The following is a 22,203-nucleotide window of genomic DNA, read 5'->3' on the forward strand; positions in this document are numbered from 1 at the left end:
ACTATGGTAACCTCACTGACTCTCCTCACTATATCACTATGATAACCTCACTGACTCTCCTCACTATATCACTATGATAACCTCACTGACTCTCCCTATATCACTATGATAACCTCACTGACTCTCCCCCTATATCACTATGATAACCTCACTGACTCTCCTCACTATATCACTATGATAACCTCACTGACTCTCCTCACTATATCACTATGATAACCTCACTGACTCTCCCTATATCACTATGGTAACCTCACTGACTCTCCCTATATCACTGTGGTAACCTCACTGACTCTCCTCCCTATATCACTATGATAACCTCACTGACTCTCCTATATCACTATGGTAACCTCACTGACTCTCCTCCCTATATCACTATGATAACCTCACTGACTCTCCTCACTATATCACTATGGTAACCTCACTGACTCTCCCTCCTATATCACTATGATAACCTCACTGACTCTCCCTATATCACTATGATAACTTCACTGACTCTCCTGTATATCACTATGGTAACCTCACTGACTCTCCCTATCACTATGGTAACCTCACTGACTCTCCTCCTAAACCACTATGATAACCTCACTGACTCTCCTCTATATCACTATGGTAACCTCACTGACTCTCCCTCACTATGTCACTATGGTAACCTCACTGACTCTCCCTCACTATACCACTATGATAACCCCACTGACTCTCACTATATCACTATGATAACCTCACTGACTCTCCCTATATCACTATGATAACCTCACTGACTCTCCCTATATCACTATGATAACCTCACTGACTCTCCCTATATCACTATGGTAACCTCACTGACTCTCCCTATATCACTATGATAACCTCACTGACTCTCCCTATATCACTATGGTAACCTCACTGACTCTCCCTCACTATATCACTATGATAACCTCACTGACTCTCCCTCACTATATCACTATGATAACCTCACTGACTCTCCCTATATCACTATGGTAACCTCACTGACTCTCCCTCCCTATATCACAATGATAATCTCACTGACTCTCCCTCACTATATCACTATGATAACCTCACTGACTCTCCCTCACTATATCACTATGGTAACCTCACTGACTCTTCCTCACTATATCACTATGATAACCTCACTGACTCTCCCTATATCACTATGGTAACCTCACTGACTCTCCTCCTATATCACTATGATAACCTCACTGACTCTCCTCCTATATCACTATGATAACCTCACTGACTCTCCTCACTATATCTATGATAACCTCACTGACTCTCCCTATATCACTATGTTAACCTCACTGACTCTCCCTCACTATACCACTATGATAACCTCACTGACTCTCCCTATATCACTATGGTAAACCTCACTGACTCTCCCTATATCACTATGATAACCTCACTGACTCTCCCTATATCACTATGTTAACCTCACTGACTCTCCTATATCACTATGATAACCTCACTGACTCTCCTCACTATACCACTATGATAACCTCACTGACTCTCCTATATCACTGTGGTAACCTCACTGACTCTCCTATATCACTATGATAACCTCACTGACTCTCCCTATATCACTATGGTAACCTCACTGACTCTCCCTCCCTATATCACTATGATAACCTCACTGACTCTCCTCCTATATCACTATGATAACCTCACTGACTGTCCTCACTATACCACTATGATAACCTCACTGACTCTCCCTATATCACTATGATAACCTCACTGACTCTCCCTATATCACTATGATAACCTCACTGACTCTCCCTATATCACTATGGTAACTTCACTGACTCTCCTATATCACTATGATAACTTCACTGACTCTCCTTTATCACTATGATAACCTCACTGACTCTCCTTTATCACTATGATAACCTCACTGACTCTCCTTTATCACTATGATAACCTCACTGACTCTCCTCCCTATATCACTATGATAACCTCACTGACTCTCCCTCACTATACCACTATGATAACCCCACTGACTCTCCTATATCACTATGATAACCTCACTGACTCTCCCTATATCACTATGATAACCTCACTGACTCTCCCTATATCACTATGGTAACTTCACTGACTCTCCTCCTATATATCACTATGATAACCTCACTGACTCTCCTTTATCACTATGATAACCTCACTGACTCTCCCTTTATCACTATGATAACCTCACTGACTCTCCCTTTATCACTATGATAACCTCACTGACTCTCCCTATATCACTATGATAACCTCACTGACTCTCCCTATATCACTATGATAACCTCACTGACTCTCCCTCCCTATATCACTATGATAACCTCACTGACTCTCCCTATATCACTATGATAACCTCACTGACTCTCCCTCACTATATCACTATGGTAACCCCACTGACTCTCCCTATATCACTATGATAACCTCACTGACTCTCCCTCACTATATCACTATGATAACCTCACTGACTCTCCCTATATCACTATGTTAACCTCACTGACTCTCCCTCACTATATCACTATGATAACCTCACTGACTCTCCCTATATCACTATGTTAACCTCACTGACTCTCCCTCACTATACCACTATGATAACCTCACTGACTCTCCCTATATCACTGTGGTAACCTCACTGACTCTCCCTATATCACTATGATAACCTCACTGACTCTCCCTATATCACTATGATAACCTCACTGACTCTCCCTATATCACTATGATAACCTCACTGACTCTCCCTCACTATACCACTATGATAACCTCACTGACTCTCCCTATATCACTATGGTAACCTCACTGACTCTCCTCCCTATATCACAATGATAACCTCACTGACTCTCCTCCCTATATCACTATGATAACCTCACTGACTCTCCTCACTATACCACTATGATAACCCCACTGACTCTCCTATATCACTATGATAACCTCACTGACTCTCCTATATCACTATGATAACCTCACTGACTCTCCTATATCACTATGGTAACCTCACTGACTCTCCTATATCACTATGATAACCTCACTGACTCTCCTATATCACTATGATAACTTCACTGACTCTCCCTATATCACTATGATAACCTCACTGACTCTCCCTCACTATATCACTATGGTAACCTCACTGACTCTCCCTCACTATGTCACTATGGTAACTTCACTGACTCCCTATATCACTATGATAACTTCACTGACTCTCCCTTTATCACTATGATAACCTCACTGACTCTCCTTTATCACTATGATAACCTCACTGACTCTCCCTATATCACTATGATAACCTCACTGACTCTCCTTTATCACTATGATAACCTCACTGACTCTCCCTATATCACTATGATAACCTCACTGACTCTCCTATATCACTATGATAACCTCACTGACTCTCCTCCCCCTATATCACTATGATAACCTCACTGACTCTCCCTATATCACTATGATAACCTCACTGACTCTCCTCACTATATCACTATGGTAACCCACTGACTCTCACTATATCACTATGATAACCTCACTGACTCTCCCTCACTATATCACTGTGATAACCTCACTGACTCTCCTATATCACTATGTTAACCTCACTGACTCTCCTCACTATATCACTATGATAACCTCACTGACTCTCCTATATCACTATGTTAACCTCACTGACTCTCCTCACTATACCACTATGATAACCTCACTGACTCTCCCTATATCACTGTGGTAACCTCACTGACTCTCCCTATATCACTATGATAACCTCACTGACTCTCCCTATATCACTATGTTAACCTCACTGACTCTCCCTATATCACTATGATAACCTCACTGACTCTCCCTCACTATACCACTATGATAACCTCACTGACTCTCCCTATATCACTATGGTAACCTCACTGACTCTCCTCCCTATATCACAATGATAACCTCACTGACTCTCCCTCCCTATATCACTATGATAACCTCACTGACTCTCCTCACTATACCACTATGATAACCCTACTGACTCTCCTATATCACTATGATAACCTCACTGACTCTCCTATATCACTATGATAACCTCACTGACTCTCCCTATATCACTATGGTAACTTCACTGACTCTCCCTATATCACTATGATAACCTCACTGACTCTCCCTATATCACTATGATAACTTCACTGACTCTCCCTATATCACTATGATAACCTCACTGACTCTCCCTCACTATATCACTATGGTAACCTCACTGACTCTCCCTCACTATGTCACTATGGTAACCTCACTGACTCTCCCTCACTATATCACTATGGTAACCTCACTAACTCTCCCTCACTATACCACTATGATAACCCCACTGACTCTCACTATATCACTATGATAACCTCACTGACTCTCCCTATATCACTATGATAACCTCACTGACTCTCCCTATATCACTATGGTAACCTCACTGACTCTCCCTATATCACTATGATAACCTCACTGACTCTCCCTATATCACTATGGTAACCTCACTGACTCTCCCTCACTATATCACTATGATAACCTCACTGACTCTCCCTCACTATACCACTATGATAACCTCACTGACTCTCCCTATATCACTATGGTAACCTCACTGACTCTCCTCCCTATATCACTATGATAACCTCACTGACTCTCCTCACTATATCACTATGATAACCTCACTGACTCTCCTCACTATATCACTATGATAACCTCACTGACTCTCCTCACTATATCACTATGATAACCTCACTCTCCTATATCACTATGGTAACCTCACTGACTCTCCTCCTATATCACTATGATAACCTCACTGACTCTCCTCCTATATCACTATGATAACCTCACTGACTCTCCTCACTACTATGATAACCTCACTGACTCTCCTATATCACTATGATAACCTCACTGACTCTCCTCACTATATCACTATGATAACCTCACTGACTCTCCTCTATATCACTATGGTAACCTCACTGACTCTCCCTCACTATATCACTATGATAACCTCACTGACTCTCCTATATCACTATGTTAACCTCACTGATCTCCTCCTGTATATCACTATGTTAACCTCACTGACTCTCCTCACTATATCACTATGATAACCTCACTGACTCTCCTATATCACTGTGGTAACCTCACTGACTCTCCCTATATCACTATGATAACCTCACTGACTCTCCCTATATCACTATGGTAACCTCACTGACTCTCCCTCCTATATCACTATGATAACCTCACTGACTCTCCTCCCTATATCACTATGATAACCTCACTGACTGTCCTCACTATATCACTATGATAACCCCACTGACTCTCCCTATATCACTATGATAACCTCACTGACTCTCCTATATCACTATGGTAACCTCACTGACTCTCCTCCCTATATCACTATGATAACCTCACTGACTCTCCCTCCCTATATCACTATGATAACCTCACTGACTCTCCCTCACTATACCACTATGATAACCCCACTGACTCTCCCTATATCACTATGATAACCTCACTGACTCTCCCTATATCACTATGATAACCTCACTGACTCTCCCTATATCACTATGGTAACTTCACTGACTCTCCCTATATCACTATGATAACCTCACTGACTCTCCCTATATCACTATGATAACTTCACTGACTCTCCCTATATCACTATGATAACCTCACTGACTCTCCCTCACTATATCACTATGGTAACCTCACTGACTCTCCCTCACTATGTCACTATGGTAACCTCACTGACTCTCCCTCACTATATCACTATGGTAACCTCACTAACTCTCCCTCACTATACCACTATGATAACCCCACTGACTCTCCTATATCACTGATAACCTCACTGACTCTCCTATATCACTATGATAACCTCACTGACTCTCCTATATCACTATGGTAACCTCACTGACTCTCCCTATATCACTATGATAACCTCACTGACTCTCCCTATATCACTATGGTAACCTCACTGACTCTCCCTCACTATATCACTATGATAACCTCACTGACTCTCCCTCACTATACCACTATGATAACCTCACTGACTCTCCCTATATCACTATGGTAACCTCACTGACTCTCCCTCCCTATATCACAATGATAATCTCACTGACTCTCCCTCACTATATCACTATGATAACCTCACTGACTCTCCCTCACTATATCACTATGGTAACCTCACTGACTCTTCCTCACTATATCACTATGATAACCTCACTGACTCTCCCTATATCACTATGGTAACCTCACTGACTCTCCCTCCCTATATCACAATGATAACCTCACTGACTCTCCCTCCCTATATCACTATGATAACCTCACTGACTCTCCCTCACTATATCACAATGATAACCTCACTGACTCTCCCTATATCACTATGTTAACCTCACTGACTCTCCCTCACTATACCACTATGATAACCTCACTGACTCTCCCTATATCACTGTGGTAACCTCACTGACTCTCCCTATATCACTATGATAACCTCACTGACTCTCCCTATATCACTATGTTAACCTCACTGACTCTCCCTATATCACTATGTTAACCTCACTGACTCTCCCTCACTATACCACTATGATAACCTCACTGACTCTCCCTATATCACTGTGGTAACCTCACTGACTCTCCCTATATCACTATGATAACCTCACTGACTCTCCCTATATCACTATGGTAACCTCACTGACTCTCCCTCCCTATATCACAATGATAACCTCACTGACTCTCCCTCCCTATATCACTATGATAACCTCACTGACTGTCCTCACTATACCACTATGATAACCCCACTGACTCTCCCTATATCACTATGATAACCTCACTGACTCTCCCTATATCACTATGGTAACTTCACTGACTCTCCTATATCACTATGATAACTTCACTGACTCTCCTTTATCACTATGATAACCTCACTGACTCTCCCTTTATCACTATGATAACCTCACTGACTATCACTATGATAACCTCACTGACTCTCCTCCCCTATATCACTATGATAACCTCACTGACTCTCCTCACTATACCACTATGATAACCCCACTGACTCTCCCTATATCACTATGATAACCTCACTGACTCTCCCTATATCACTATGATAACCTCACTGACTCTCCTCCTATATCACTATGGTAACTTCACTGACTCTCCTATATCACTATGATAACTTCACTGACTCTCCTTTATCACTATGATAACCTCACTGACTCTCCTTATCACTATGATAACCTCACTGACTCTCCTATATCACTATGATAACCTCACTGACTCTCCCTTTATCACTATGATAACCTCACTGACTCTCCTATATCACTATGATAACCTCACTGACTCTCCCTCCCTATATCACTATGATAACCTCACTGACTCTCCTCCTATATCACTATGATAACCTCACTGACTCTCCTCACTATATCACTATGATAACCTCACTGACTCTCCTCACTATATCACTATGATAACCTCACTGACTCTCCTATATCACTATGGTAACCCCACTGACTCTCACTATATCACTGTGGTAACCTCACTGACTCTCCCTCCCTATATCACTATGGTAACCTCACTGACTCTCCTATATCACTATGGTAACCTCACTGACTCTCCTCCCTATATCACTATGATAACCTCACTGACTCTCCTCACTATATCACTATGGTAACCTCACTGACTCTCCTCCTATATCACTATGATAACCTCACTGACTCTCCTATATCACTATGATAACCTCACTGACTCTCCCTATATCACTATGGTAACTCACTGACTCTCCTATATCACTATGATAACCTCACTGACTCTCCCTATATCACTATGGTAACCTCACTGACTCTCCCTATATCACTATGATAACTTCACTGACTCTCCTATATCACTATGATAACCTCACTGACTCTCCTGTATATCACTATGGTAACCTCACTGACTCTCCCTCCTCTAATCACTATGATAACCTCACTGACTCTCCTCACTATACCACTATGGTAACCTCACTGACTCTCCTCACTATATCACTATGATAACCTCACTGACTCTCCTCACTATATCACTATGATAACCCACTGACTCTCACTATATCACTATGATAACCTCACTGACTCTCCTATATCACTATGATAACCTCACTGACTCTCCTATATCACTATGATAACCTCACTGACTCTCCTATATCACTATGGTAACCTCACTGACTCTCCTATATCACTATGATAACCTCACTGACTCTCCTCACTATACCACTATGATAACCTCACTGACTCTCCCTATATCACTATGGTAACCTCACTGACTCTCCTCCCTATATCACTATGATAACCTCACTGACTCTCCTCACTATATCACTATGGTAACCTCACTGACTCTTCCTCACTATATCACTATGATAACCTCACTGACTCTCCCTATATCACTATGATAACTTCACTGACTCTCCCTATATCACTATGATAACCTCACTGACTCTCCTCCTATATCACTATGGTAACCTCACTGACTCTCCCTATATCACTATGGTAACCTCACTGACTCTCCTCACTAAACCACTATGATATCCTCACTGACTCTCCTCACTATATCACTATGGTAACCTGACTGACTCTCCTCACTATATCACTATGGTAACCTCACTGACTCTCCTCACTATATCACTATGATAACCCCACTGACTCTCCTCACTATACCACTATGATAACCTCACTGACTCTCCCTATATCACTATGATAACCTCACTGACTCTCCTATATCACTATGGTAACCTCACTGACTCTCCCTATATCACTATGATAACCTCACTGACTCTCCCTCACTATATCACTATGATAACCTCACTGACTCTCCCTCACTATACCACTATGATAACCTCACTGACTCTCCCTATATCACTATGGTAACCTCACTGACTCTCCCTCCCTATATCACAATGATAACCTCACTGACTCTCCCTCCCTATATCACTATGATAACCTCACTGACTCTCCCTCACTATATCACTATGGTAACCTCACTGACTCTCCCTCACTATGTCACTATGGTAACCTCACTGACTCTCCCTCACTATATCACTATGGTAACCTCACTAACTCTCCCTCACTATACCACTATGATAACCCCACTGACTCTCACTATATCACTATGATAACCTCACTGACTCTCCCTATATCACTATGATAACCTCACTGACTCTCCCTATATCACTATGGTAACCTCACTGACTCTCCCTATATCACTATGATAACCTCACTGACTCTCCCTATATCACTATGGTAACCTCACTGACTCTCCCTCACTATATCACTATGATAACCTCACTGACTCTCTCTCACTATACCACTATGATAACCTCACTGACTCTCCCTATATCACTATGGTAACCTCACTGACTCTCCCTCCCTATATCACAATGATAATCTCACTGACTCTCCCTCACTATATCACTATGATAACCTCACTGACTCTCCCTCACTATATCACTATGGTAACCTCACTGACTCTTCCTCACTATATCACTATGATAACCTCACTGACTCTCCCTATATCACTATGGTAACCTCACTGACTCTCCCTCCCTATATCACAATGATAACCTCACTGACTCTCCCTCCCTATATCACTATGATAACCTCACTGACTCTCCTCACTATATCACACTGATAACCTCACTGACTCTCCTATATCACTATGTTAACCTCACTGACTCTCCTCACTATACCACTATGATAACCTCACTGACTCTCCTATATCACTGTGGTAACCTCACTGACTCTCCTATATCACTATGATAACCTCACTGACTCTCCCTATATCACTATGTTAACCTCACTGACTCTCCTATATCACTATGTTAACCTCACTGACTCTCCTCACTATACCACTATGATAACCTCACTGACTCTCCTATATCACTGTGGTAACCTCACTGACTCTCCTATATCACTATGATAACCTCACTGACTCTCCCTATATCACTATGGTAACCTCACTGACTCTCCTCCTATATCACAATGATAACCTCACTGACTCTCCCTCCCTATATCACTATGATAACCTCACTGACTGTCCCTCACTATACCACTATGATAACCCCACTGACTCTCCCTATATCACTATGATAACCTCACTGACTCTCCCTATATCACTATGGTAACTTCACTGACTCTCCTATATCACTATGATAACTTCACTGACTCTCCCTTTATCACTATGATAACCTCACTGACTCTCCCTTTATCACTATGATAACCTCACTGACTCTCCTTTATCACTATGATAACCTCACTGACTCTCCTCCCTATATCACTATGATAACCTCACTGACTCTCCCTATATCACTATGATAACCTCACTGACTCTCCCTCCCTATATCACTATGATAACCTCACTGACTCTCCCTCACTATATCACTATGATAACCTCACTGACTCTCCCTATATCACTATGGTAACTTCACTGACTCCCTATATCACTATGATAACTTCACTGACTCTCCCTTTATCACTATGATAACCTCACTGACTCTCCCTTTATCACTATGATAACCTCACTGACTCCCCCTATATCACTATGATAACCTCACGGACTCTCCCTTTATCACTATGATAACCTCACTGACTCTCCCTATATCACTATGATAACCTCACTGACTCTCCCTCCCTATATCACTATGATAACCTCACTGACTCTCCTCCCTATATCACTATGATAACCTCACTGACTCTCCTCACTATATCACTATGATAACCTCACTGACTCTCCTCACTATATCACTATGATAACCTCACTGACTCTCCCTATATCACTATGGTAACCCCACTGACTCTCACTATATCACTGTGGTAACCTCACTGACTCTCCCTCCCTATATCACTATGGTAACCTCACTGACTCTCCCTATATCACTATGGTAACCTCACTGACTCTCCCTCCCTATATCACTATGATAACCTCACTGACTCTCCCTCACTATATCACTATGGTAACCTCACTGACTCTCCCTCCCTATATCACTATGATAACCTCACTGACTCTCCCTATATCACTATGATAACTTCACTGACTCTCCCTATATCACTATGGTAACCTCACTGACTCTCCCTATATCACTATGATAACCTCACTGACTCTCCCTATATCACTATGGTAACCTCACTGACTCTCCCTATATCACTATGATAACTTCACTGACTCTCCCTATATCACTATGATAACCTCACTGACTCTCCCTATATCACTATGATAACCTCACTGACTCTCCTATATCACTATGGTAACTTCACTGACTCTCCTATATCACTATGATAACACTGACTCTCCTTTATCACTATGATAACCTCACTGACTCTCCCTTTATCACTATGATAACCTCACTGACTCTCCCTTTATCACTATGATAACCTCACTGACTCTCCCTCCCTATATCACTATGATAACCTCACTGACTGTCCTCACTATACCACTATGATAACCCCACTGACTCTCCTATATCACTATGATAACCTCACTGACTCTCCCTATATCACTATGGTAACTTCACTGACTCTCCCTATATCACTATGATAACTTCACTGACTCTCCCTTTATCACTATGATAACCTCACTGACTCTCCCTTTATCACTATGATAACCTCACTGACTCTCCCTTTATCACTATGATAACCTCACTGACTCTCCCTCCCTATATCACTATGATAACCTCACTGACTCTCCTCACTATACCACTATGATAACCCCACTGACTCTCCCTATATCACTATGATAACCTCACTGACTCTCCCTATATCACTATGATAACCTCACTGACTCTCCCTATATCACTATGGTAACTTCACTGACTCCCTATATCACTATGATAACTTCACTGACTCTCCCTTTATCACTATGATAACCTCACTGACTCTCCCTTTATCACTATGATAACCTCACTGACTCTCCCTATATCACTATGATAACCTCACTGACTCTCCCTTTATCACTATGATAACCTCACTGACTCTCCCTATATCACTATGGTAACCTCACTGACTCTCCCTCCCTATATCACAATGATAACCTCACTGACTCTCCCTCCCTATATCACTATGATAACCTCACTGACTCTCCCTCACTATACCACTATGATAACCCCACTGACTCTCCCTATATCACTATGATAACCTCACTGACTCTCCCTATATCACTATGATAACCTCACTGACTCTCCCTATATCACTATGGTAACTTCACTGACTCTCCCTATATCACTATGATAACCTCACTGACTCTCCCTATATCACTATGATAACTTCACTGACTCTCCCTATATCACTATGATAACCTCACTGACTCTCCCTCACTATATCACTATGGTAACCTCACTGACTCTCCCTCACTATGTCACTATGGTAACTTCACTGACTCCCTATATCACTATGATAACTTCACTGACTCTCCCTTTATCACTATGATAACCTCACTGACTCTCCCTTTATCACTATGATAACCTCACTGACTCTCCCTATATCACTATGATAACCTCACTGACTCTCCCTTTATCACTATGATAACCTCACTGACTCTCCCTATATCACTATGATAACCTCACTGACTCTCCTCCCTATATCACTATGATAACCTCACTGACTCTCCCTCCCTATATCACTATGATAACCTCACTGACTCTCCCTATATCACTATGATAACCTCACTGACTCTCCCTCACTATATCACTATGGTAACCCCACTGACTCTCACTATATCACTATGATAACCTCACTGACTCTCCCTCACTATATCACAATGATAACCTCACTGACTCTCCCTATATCACTATGTTAACCTCACTGACTCTCCCTCACTATATCACTATGATAACCTCACTGACTCTCCCTATATCACTATGTTAACCTCACTGACTCTCCCTCACTATACCACTATGATAACCTCACTGACTCTCCCTATATCACTGTGGTAACCTCACTGACTCTCCCTATATCACTATGATAACCTCACTGACTCTCCCTATATCACTATGTTAACCTCACTGACTCTCCCTATATCACTATGTTAACCTCACTGACTCTCCCTCACTATACCACTATGATAACCTCACTGACTCTCCCTATATCACTATGGTAACCTCACTGACTCTCCCTCCCTATATCACAATGATAACCTCACTGACTCTCCCTCCCTATATCACTATGATAACCTCACTGACTCTCCCTCACTATACCACTATGATAACCCCACTGACTCTCCCTATATCACTATGATAACCTCACTGACTCTCCCTAACTATATCACTATGGTAACCTCACTGACTCTCCCTCCCTATATCACTATGATAACCTCACTGACTCTCCCTATATCACTATGATAACTTCACTGACTCTCCCTATATCACTATGGTAACCTCACTGACTCTCCCTATATCACTATGATAACCTCACTGACTCTCCCTATATCACTATGGTAACCTCACTGACTCTCCCTATATCACTATGATAACTTCACTGACTCTCCCTATATCACTATGATAACCTCACTGACTCTCCCTATATCACTATGATAACCTCACTGACTCTCCCTATATCACTATGGTAACTTCACTGACTCTCCCTATATCACTATGATAACTTCACTGACTCTCCCTTTATCACTATGATAACCTCACTGACTCTCCCTTTATCACTATGATAACCTCACTGACTCTCCCTTTATCACTATGATAACCTCACTGACTCTCCCTCCCTATATCACTATGATAACCTCACTGACTGTCCCTCACTATACCACTATGATAACCCCACTGACTCTCCCTATATCACTATGATAACCTCACTGACTCTCCCTATATCACTATGGTAACTTCACTGACTCTCCCTATATCACTATGATAACTTCACTGACTCTCCCTTTATCACTATGATAACCTCACTGACTCTCCCTTTATCACTATGATAACCTCACTGACTCTCCCTTTATCACTATGATAACCTCACTGACTCTCCCTCCCTATATCACTATGATAACCTCACTGACTCTCCCTCACTATACCACTATGATAACCCCACTGACTCTCCCTATATCACTATGATAACCTCACTGACTCTCCCTATATCACTATGATAACCTCACTGACTCTCCCTCCCTATATCACTATGATAACCTCACTGACTCTCCCTCCCTATATCACTATGATAACCTCACTGACTCTCCCTCACTATATCACTATGATAACCTCACTGACTCTCCCTCACTATATCACTATGATAACCTCACTGACTCTCCCTATATCACTATGGTAACCCCACTGACTCTCACTATATCACTGTGGTAACCTCACTGACTCTCCCTCCCTATATCACTATGGTAACCTCACTGACTCTCCCTATATCACTATGGTAACCTCACTGACTCTCCCTCCCTATATCACTATGATAACCTCACTGACTCTCCCTCACTATATCACTATGGTAACCTCACTGACTCTCCCTCCCTATATCACTATGATAACCTCACTGACTCTCCCTATATCACTATGATAACTTCACTGACTCTCCCTATATCACTATGGTAACCTCACTGACTCTCCCTATATCACTATGATAACCTCACTGACTCTCCCTATATCACTATGGTAACCTCACTGACTCTCCCTATATCACTATGATAACTTCACTGACTCTCCCTATATCACTATGATAACCTCACTGACTCTCCTATATCACTATGATAACCTCACTGACTCTCCCTATATCACTATGGTAACTTCACTGACTCTCCCTATATCACTATGATAACTTCACTGACTCTCCTTTATCACTATGATAACCTCACTGACTCTCCCTTTATCACTATGATAACCTCACTGACTCTCCTTTATCACTATGATAACCTCACTGACTCTCCTCCCTATATCACTATGATAACCTCACTGACTGTCCCTCACTATACCACTATGATAACCCCACTGACTCTCCCTATATCACTATGATAACCTCACTGACTCTCCCTATATCACTATGGTAACTTCACTGACTCTCCCTATATCACTATGATAACTTCACTGACTCTCCCTTTATCACTATGATAACCTCACTGACTCTCCCTATATCACTATGATAACCTCACTGACTCTCCCTCACTATATCACTATGATAACCTCACTGACTCTCCCTCACTATATCACTATGGTAACCCCACTGACTCTCCCTATATCACTATGTTAACCTCACTGACTCTCCCTATATCACTATGTTAACCTCACTGACTCTCCCTCACTATACCACTATGATAACCTCACTGACTCTCCCTATATCACTGTGGTAACCTCACTGACTCTCCCTATATCACTATGATAACCTCACTGACTCTCCCTATATCACTATGGTAACCTCACTGACTCTCCCTCCCTATATCACAATGATAACCTCACTGACTCTCCCTCCCTATATCACTATGATAACCTCACTGACTGTCCCTCACTATACCACTATGATAACCCCACTGACTCTCCCTATATCACTATGATAACCTCACTGACTCTCCCTATATCACTATGATAACCTCACTGACTCTCCCTATATCACTATGGTAACTTCACTGACTCTCCCTATATCACTATGATAACTTCACTGACTCTCCCTTTATCACTATGATAACCTCACTGACTCTCCCTTTATCACTATGATAACCTCACTGACTCTCCCTTTATCACTATGATAACCTCACTGACTCTCCCTCCCTATATCACTATGATAACCTCACTGACTCTCCCTCACTATACCACTATGATAACCCCACTGACTCTCCCTATATCACTATGATAACCTCACTGACTCTCCCTATATCACTATGATAACCTCACTGACTCTCCCTATATCACTATGGTAACTTCACTGACTCCCTATATCACTATGATAACTTCACTGACTCTCCCTTTATCACTATGATAACCTCACTGACTCTCCCTTTATCACTATGATAACCTCACTGACTCTCCCTATATCACTATGATAACCTCACTGACTCTCCCTTTATCACTATGATAACCTCACTGACTCTCCCTATATCACTATGATAACCTCACTGACTCTCCCTATATCACTATGATAACCTCACTGACTCTCCCTCCCTATATCACTATGATAACCTCACTGACTCTCCCTCACTATATCACTATGATAACCTCACTGACTCTCCCTCACTATATCACTATGATAACCTCACTGACTCTCCCTATATCACTATGGTAACCCCACTGACTCTCACTATATCACTGTGGTAACCTCACTGACTCTCCCTCCCTATATCACTATGGTAACCTCACTGACTCTCCCTATATCACTATGGTAACCTCACTGACTCTCCCTCCCTATATCACTATGATAACCTCACTGACTCTCCCTCACTATATCACTATGGTAACCTCACTGACTCTCCCTCCCTATATCACTATGATAACCTCACTGACTCTCCCTATATCACTATGATAACTTCACTGACTCTCCCTATATCACTATGGTAACCTCACTGACTCTCCCTATATCACTATGATAACCTCACTGACTCTCCCTATATCACTATGGTAACCTCACTGACTCTCCCTATATCACTATGATAACTTCACTGACTCTCCCTATATCACTATGATAACCTCACTGACTCTCCCTCACTATATCACTATGGTAACCTCACTGACTCTCCCTCACTAAACCACTATGATAACCTCACTGACTCTCCCTCACTATACCACTATGGTAACCTCACTGACTCTCCCTCACTATATCACTATGGTAACCTCACTGACTCTCCCTCACTATACCACTATGATAACCCCACTGACTCTCACTATATCACTATGATAACCTCACTGACTCTCCCTATATCACTATGATAACCTCACTGACTCTCCCTATATCACTATGATAACCTCACTGACTCTCCCTATATCACTATGGTAACCTCACTGACTCTCCCTATATCACTATGATAACCTCACTGACTCTCCCTCACTATACCACTATGATAACCTCACTGACTCTCCCTATATCACTATGGTAACCTCACTGACTCTCCCTCCCTATATCACAATGATAACCTCACTGACTCTCCCTCACTATATCACTATGGTAACCTCACTGACTCTTCCTCACTATATCACTATGATAACCTCACTGACTCTCCCTATATCACTATGATAAATTCACTGACTCTCCCTATATCACTATGATAACCTCACTGACTCTCCCTCACTATATCACTATGGTAACCTCACTGACTCTCCCTATATCACTATGGTAACCTCACTGACTCTCCCTCACTAAACCACTATGATATCCTCACTGACTCTCCCTCACTATACCACTATGGTAACCTGACTGACTCTCCCTCACTATATCACTATGGTAACCTCACTGACTCTCCCTCACTATACCACTATGATAACCCCACTGACTCTCCCTCACTATACCACTATGATAACCTCACTGACTCTCCCTATATCACTATGATAACCTCACTGACTCTCCCTATATCACTATGGTAACCTCACTGACTCTCCCTATATCACTATGATAACCTCACTGACTCTCCCTATATCACTATGATAACCTCACTGACTCTCCCTCACTATACCACTATGATAACCTCACTGACTCTCCCTATATCACAATGATAACCTCACTGACTCTCCCTCCCTATATCACTATGATAACCTCACTGACTCTCCTCACTATATCACTATGATAACCTCACTGACTCTCCTCACTATATCACTATGGTAACCCCACTGACTCTCCTATATCACTATGTTAACCTCACTGACTCTCCCTATATCACTATGTTAACCTCACTGACTCTCCTCACTATACCACTATGATAACCTCACTGACTCTCCCTATATCACTGTGGTAACCTCACTGACTCTCCCTATATCACTATGATAACCTCACTGACTCTCCCTATATCACTATGGTAACCTCACTGACTCTCCCTCCCTATATCACAATGATAACCTCACTGACTCTCCCTCCCTATATCACTATGATAACCTCACTGACTGTCCCTCACTATACCACTATGATAACCCCACTGACTCTCCCTATATCACTATGATAACCTCACTGACTCTCCCTATATCACTATGATAACCTCACTGACTCTCCCTATATCACTATGGTAACCTCACTGACTCTCCCTATATCACTATGATAACTTCACTGACTCTCCCTTTATCACTATGATAACCTCACTGACTCTCCCTTTATCACTATGATAACCTCACTGACTCTCCCTTTATCACTATGATAACCTCACTGACTCTCCCTCCCTATATCACTATGATAACCTCACTGACTCTCCATCACTATACCACTATGATAACCCCACTGACTCTCCCTATATCACTATGATAACCTCACTGACTCTCCTATATCACTATGATAACCTCACTGACTCTCCCTATATCACTATGGTAACTTCACTGACTCCCTATATCACTATGATAACTTCACTGACTCTCCTTTATCACTATGATAACCTCACTGACTCTCCCTTTATCACTATGATAACCTCACTGACTCTCCCTATATCACTATGATAACCTCACTGACTCTCCCTTTATCACTATGATAACCTCACTGACTCTCCCTATATCACTATGATAACCTCACTGACTCTCCCTATATCACTATGATAACCTCACTGACTCTCCCTCCCTATATCACTATGATAACCTCACTGACTCTCCCTCACTATATCACTATGATAACCTCACTGACTCTCCCTCACTATATCACTATGATAACCTCACTGACTCTCCCTATATCACTATGGTAACCCCACTGACTCTCACTATATCACTGTGGTAACCTCACTGACTCTCCCTCCCTATATCACTATGGTAACCTCACTGACTCTCCCTATATCACTATGGTAACCTCACTGACTCTCCCTCCCTATATCACTATGATAACCTCACTGACTCTCCCTCACTATATCACTATGGTAACCTCACTGACTCTCCCTCCCTATATCACTATGATAACCTCACTGACTCTCCCTATATCACTATGATAACTTCACTGACTCTCCCTATATCACTATGGTAACCTCACTGACTCTCCCTATATCACTATGATAACCTCACTGACTCTCCCTATATCACTATGGTAACCTCACTGACTCTCCCTATATCACTATGATAACTTCACTGACTCTCCCTATATCACTATGATAACCTCACTGACTCTCCCTATATCACTATGGTAACCTCACTGACTCTCCCTCACTAAACCACTATGATAACCTCACTGACTCTCCCTCACTATACCACTATGGTAACCTCACTGACTCTCCCTCACTATATCACTATGGTAACCTCACTGACTCTCCCTCACTATACCACTATGATAACCCCACTGACTCTCACTATATCACTATGATAACCTCACTGACTCTCCCTATATCACTATGATAACCTCACTGACTCTCCCTATATCACTATGGTAACCTCACTGACTCTCCCTATATCACTATGATAACCTCACTGACTCTCCCTCACTATACCACTATGATAACCTCACTGACTCTCCCTATATCACTATGGTAACCTCACTGACTCTCCCTATATCACTATGATAACTTCACTGACTCTCCCTATATCACTATGATAACCTCACTGACTCTCCCTCACTATATCACTATGGTAACCTCACTGACTCTCCCTCACTAAACCACTATGATAACCTCACTGACTCTCCCTCACTATACCACTATGGTAACCTCACTGACTCTCCCTCACTATATCACTATGGTAACCTCACTGACTCTCCCTCACTATACCACTATGATAACCCCACTGACTCTCACTATATCACTATGATAACCTCACTGACTCTCCCTATATCACTATGATAACCTCACTGACTCTCCCTGTATCACTATGGTAACCTCACTGACTCTCCCTATATCACTATGATAACCTCACTGACTCTCCCTCACTATACCACTATGATAACCTCACTGACTCTCCCTATATCACTATGGTAACCTCACTGACTCTCCCTCCCTATATCACAATGATAACCTCACTGACTCTCCCTCACTATATCACTATGGTAACCTCACTGACTCTTCCTCACTATATCACTATGATAACCTCACTGACTCTCCCTATATCACTATGATAAATTCACTGACTCTCCCTATATCACTATGATAACCTCACTGACTCTCCCTCACTATATCACTATGGTAACCTCACTGACTCTCCCTATATCACTATGGTAACCTCACTGACTCTCCCTCACTAAACCACTATGATAACCTCACTGACTCTCCCTCACTATACCACTATGGTAACCTCACTGACTCTCCCTCACTATATCACTATGGTAACCTCACTGACTCTCCCTCACTATACCACTATGATAACCCCACTGACTCTCCCTCACTATACCACTATGATAACCTCACTGACTCTCCCTATATCACTATGATAACCTCACTGACTCTCCCTATATCACTATGGTAACCTCACTGACTCTCCCTATATCACTATGATAACCTCACTGACTCTCCCTATATCACTATGATAACCTGACTGACTCTCCCTCACTATACCACTATGATAACCTCACTGACTCTCCCTATATCACTATGGTAACCTCACTGACTCTCCCTCCCTATATCACAATGATAACCTCACTGACTCTCCCTCCCTATATCACTATGATAACCTCACTGACTCTCCCTCACTATATCACTATGATAACCTCACTGACTCTCCCTCACTATATCACTATGGTAACCCCACTGACTCTCACTATATCACTATGATAACCTCACTGACTCTCCCTCACTATATCACAATGATAACCTCACTGACTCTCCCTATATCACTATGTTAACCTCACTGACTCTCCCTCACTATATCACTATGATAACCTCACTGACTCTCCCTATATCACTATGTTAACCTCACTGACTCTCCCTCACTATACCACTATGATAACCTCACTGACTCTCCCTATATCACTGTGGTAACCTCACTGACTCTCCCTATATCACTATGATAACCTCACTGACTCTCCCTATATCACTATGTTAACCTCACTGACTCTCCCTATATCACTATGTTAACCTCACTGACTCTCCCTCACTATACCACTATGATAACCTCACTGACTCTCCCTATATCACTGTGGTAACCTCACTGACTCTCCCTATATCACTATGATAACCTCACTGACTCTCCCTATATCACTATGTTAACCTCACTGACTCTCCCTCCCTATATCACTATGATAACCTCACTGACTCTCCCTCACTATATCACTATGGTAACCCCACTGACTCTCCCTATATCACTATGGTAACCTCACTGACTCTCCCTATATCACTATGATAACCTCACTGACTCTCCCTATACCACTATGATAACCTCACTGACTCTCCCTATATCACTATGATAACCCCACTGACTCTCCCTATATCACTATGTTAACCTCACTGACTCTCCCTATATCACTATGGTAACCCCACTGACTCTCCCTATATCACTATGGTAACCCCACTGACTCTCCCTATATCACTATGGTAACCCCACTGACTCTCCCTATATCACTATGATAACCTCACTGACTCTCCCTATATCACTATGGTAACCCCACTGACTCTCCCTATATCACTATGGTAACCCCACTGACTCTCCCTATATCACTATGGTAACCTCACTGACTCTCCCTATATCACTATGATAACTTCACTGACTCTCCCTATATCACTATGATAACCTCACTGACTCTCCCTATATCACTATGATAACCTCACTGACTCTCCCTCACTATATCACTATGGTAACCTCACTGACTCTCCCTATATCACTATGGTAACCTCACTGACTCTCCCTCACTATACCACTATGATAACCTCACTGACTCTCCCTCACTAAACCACTATGGTAACCTCACTGACTCTCACTATATCACTATGTTAACCTCACTGACTCTCCCTCACTGTATCACTCACTGTATCACTGGACCCCTACAAATCAGCCGGGCTAGACAATCTGGACCCTTTCTTTCTAAAATTATCTGCCGAAATTGTTGCCACCCCTATTACCAGCCTGTTCAACCTCTTTTTCGTATCATCTGAGATTCCCAAAGATTGGAAAGCAGCTGCGGTCATCCCCCTCTTCAAAGAAGGGGACACTCTTGACCCAAACTGCTACAGACCTATATCTATCCTACCATACCTTTCTAAGGT

General features: G+C 42.2%; 1 long non-coding RNA gene across 1 annotated transcript in view; it reads right to left on the reverse strand.

Annotated features, from left to right (window-relative positions):
• LOC127907099 (uncharacterized) overlaps positions 1-21,420 on the reverse strand; it is a 30,436-nt gene extending 9,016 nt beyond the window's left edge. The window contains exons 1-12 of the long non-coding RNA XR_008063190.1: positions 20,916-21,420; positions 19,888-20,535; positions 19,176-19,479; positions 15,470-17,207; positions 14,034-14,641; positions 12,005-12,530; positions 11,452-11,611; positions 10,732-11,195; positions 8,783-9,262; positions 6,311-6,506; positions 3,661-3,756; positions 1,260-1,327 (exon numbers count right to left, since the gene is read on the reverse strand). This is a non-coding gene — a long non-coding RNA (uncharacterized LOC127907099). The remainder of the gene's footprint in view (positions 1-1,259; positions 1,328-3,660; positions 3,757-6,310; positions 6,507-8,782; positions 9,263-10,731; positions 11,196-11,451; positions 11,612-12,004; positions 12,531-14,033; positions 14,642-15,469; positions 17,208-19,175; positions 19,480-19,887; positions 20,536-20,915) is intronic.
• Between the last annotated feature and the right edge of the window lie 783 nt (positions 21,421-22,203).

This window comes from Oncorhynchus keta, chromosome 14, assembly GCF_023373465.1.
Source record: "Oncorhynchus keta strain PuntledgeMale-10-30-2019 chromosome 14, Oket_V2, whole genome shotgun sequence".
In the NCBI taxonomy this organism is placed as follows: Eukaryota; Metazoa; Chordata; class Actinopteri; order Salmoniformes; family Salmonidae; genus Oncorhynchus; species Oncorhynchus keta.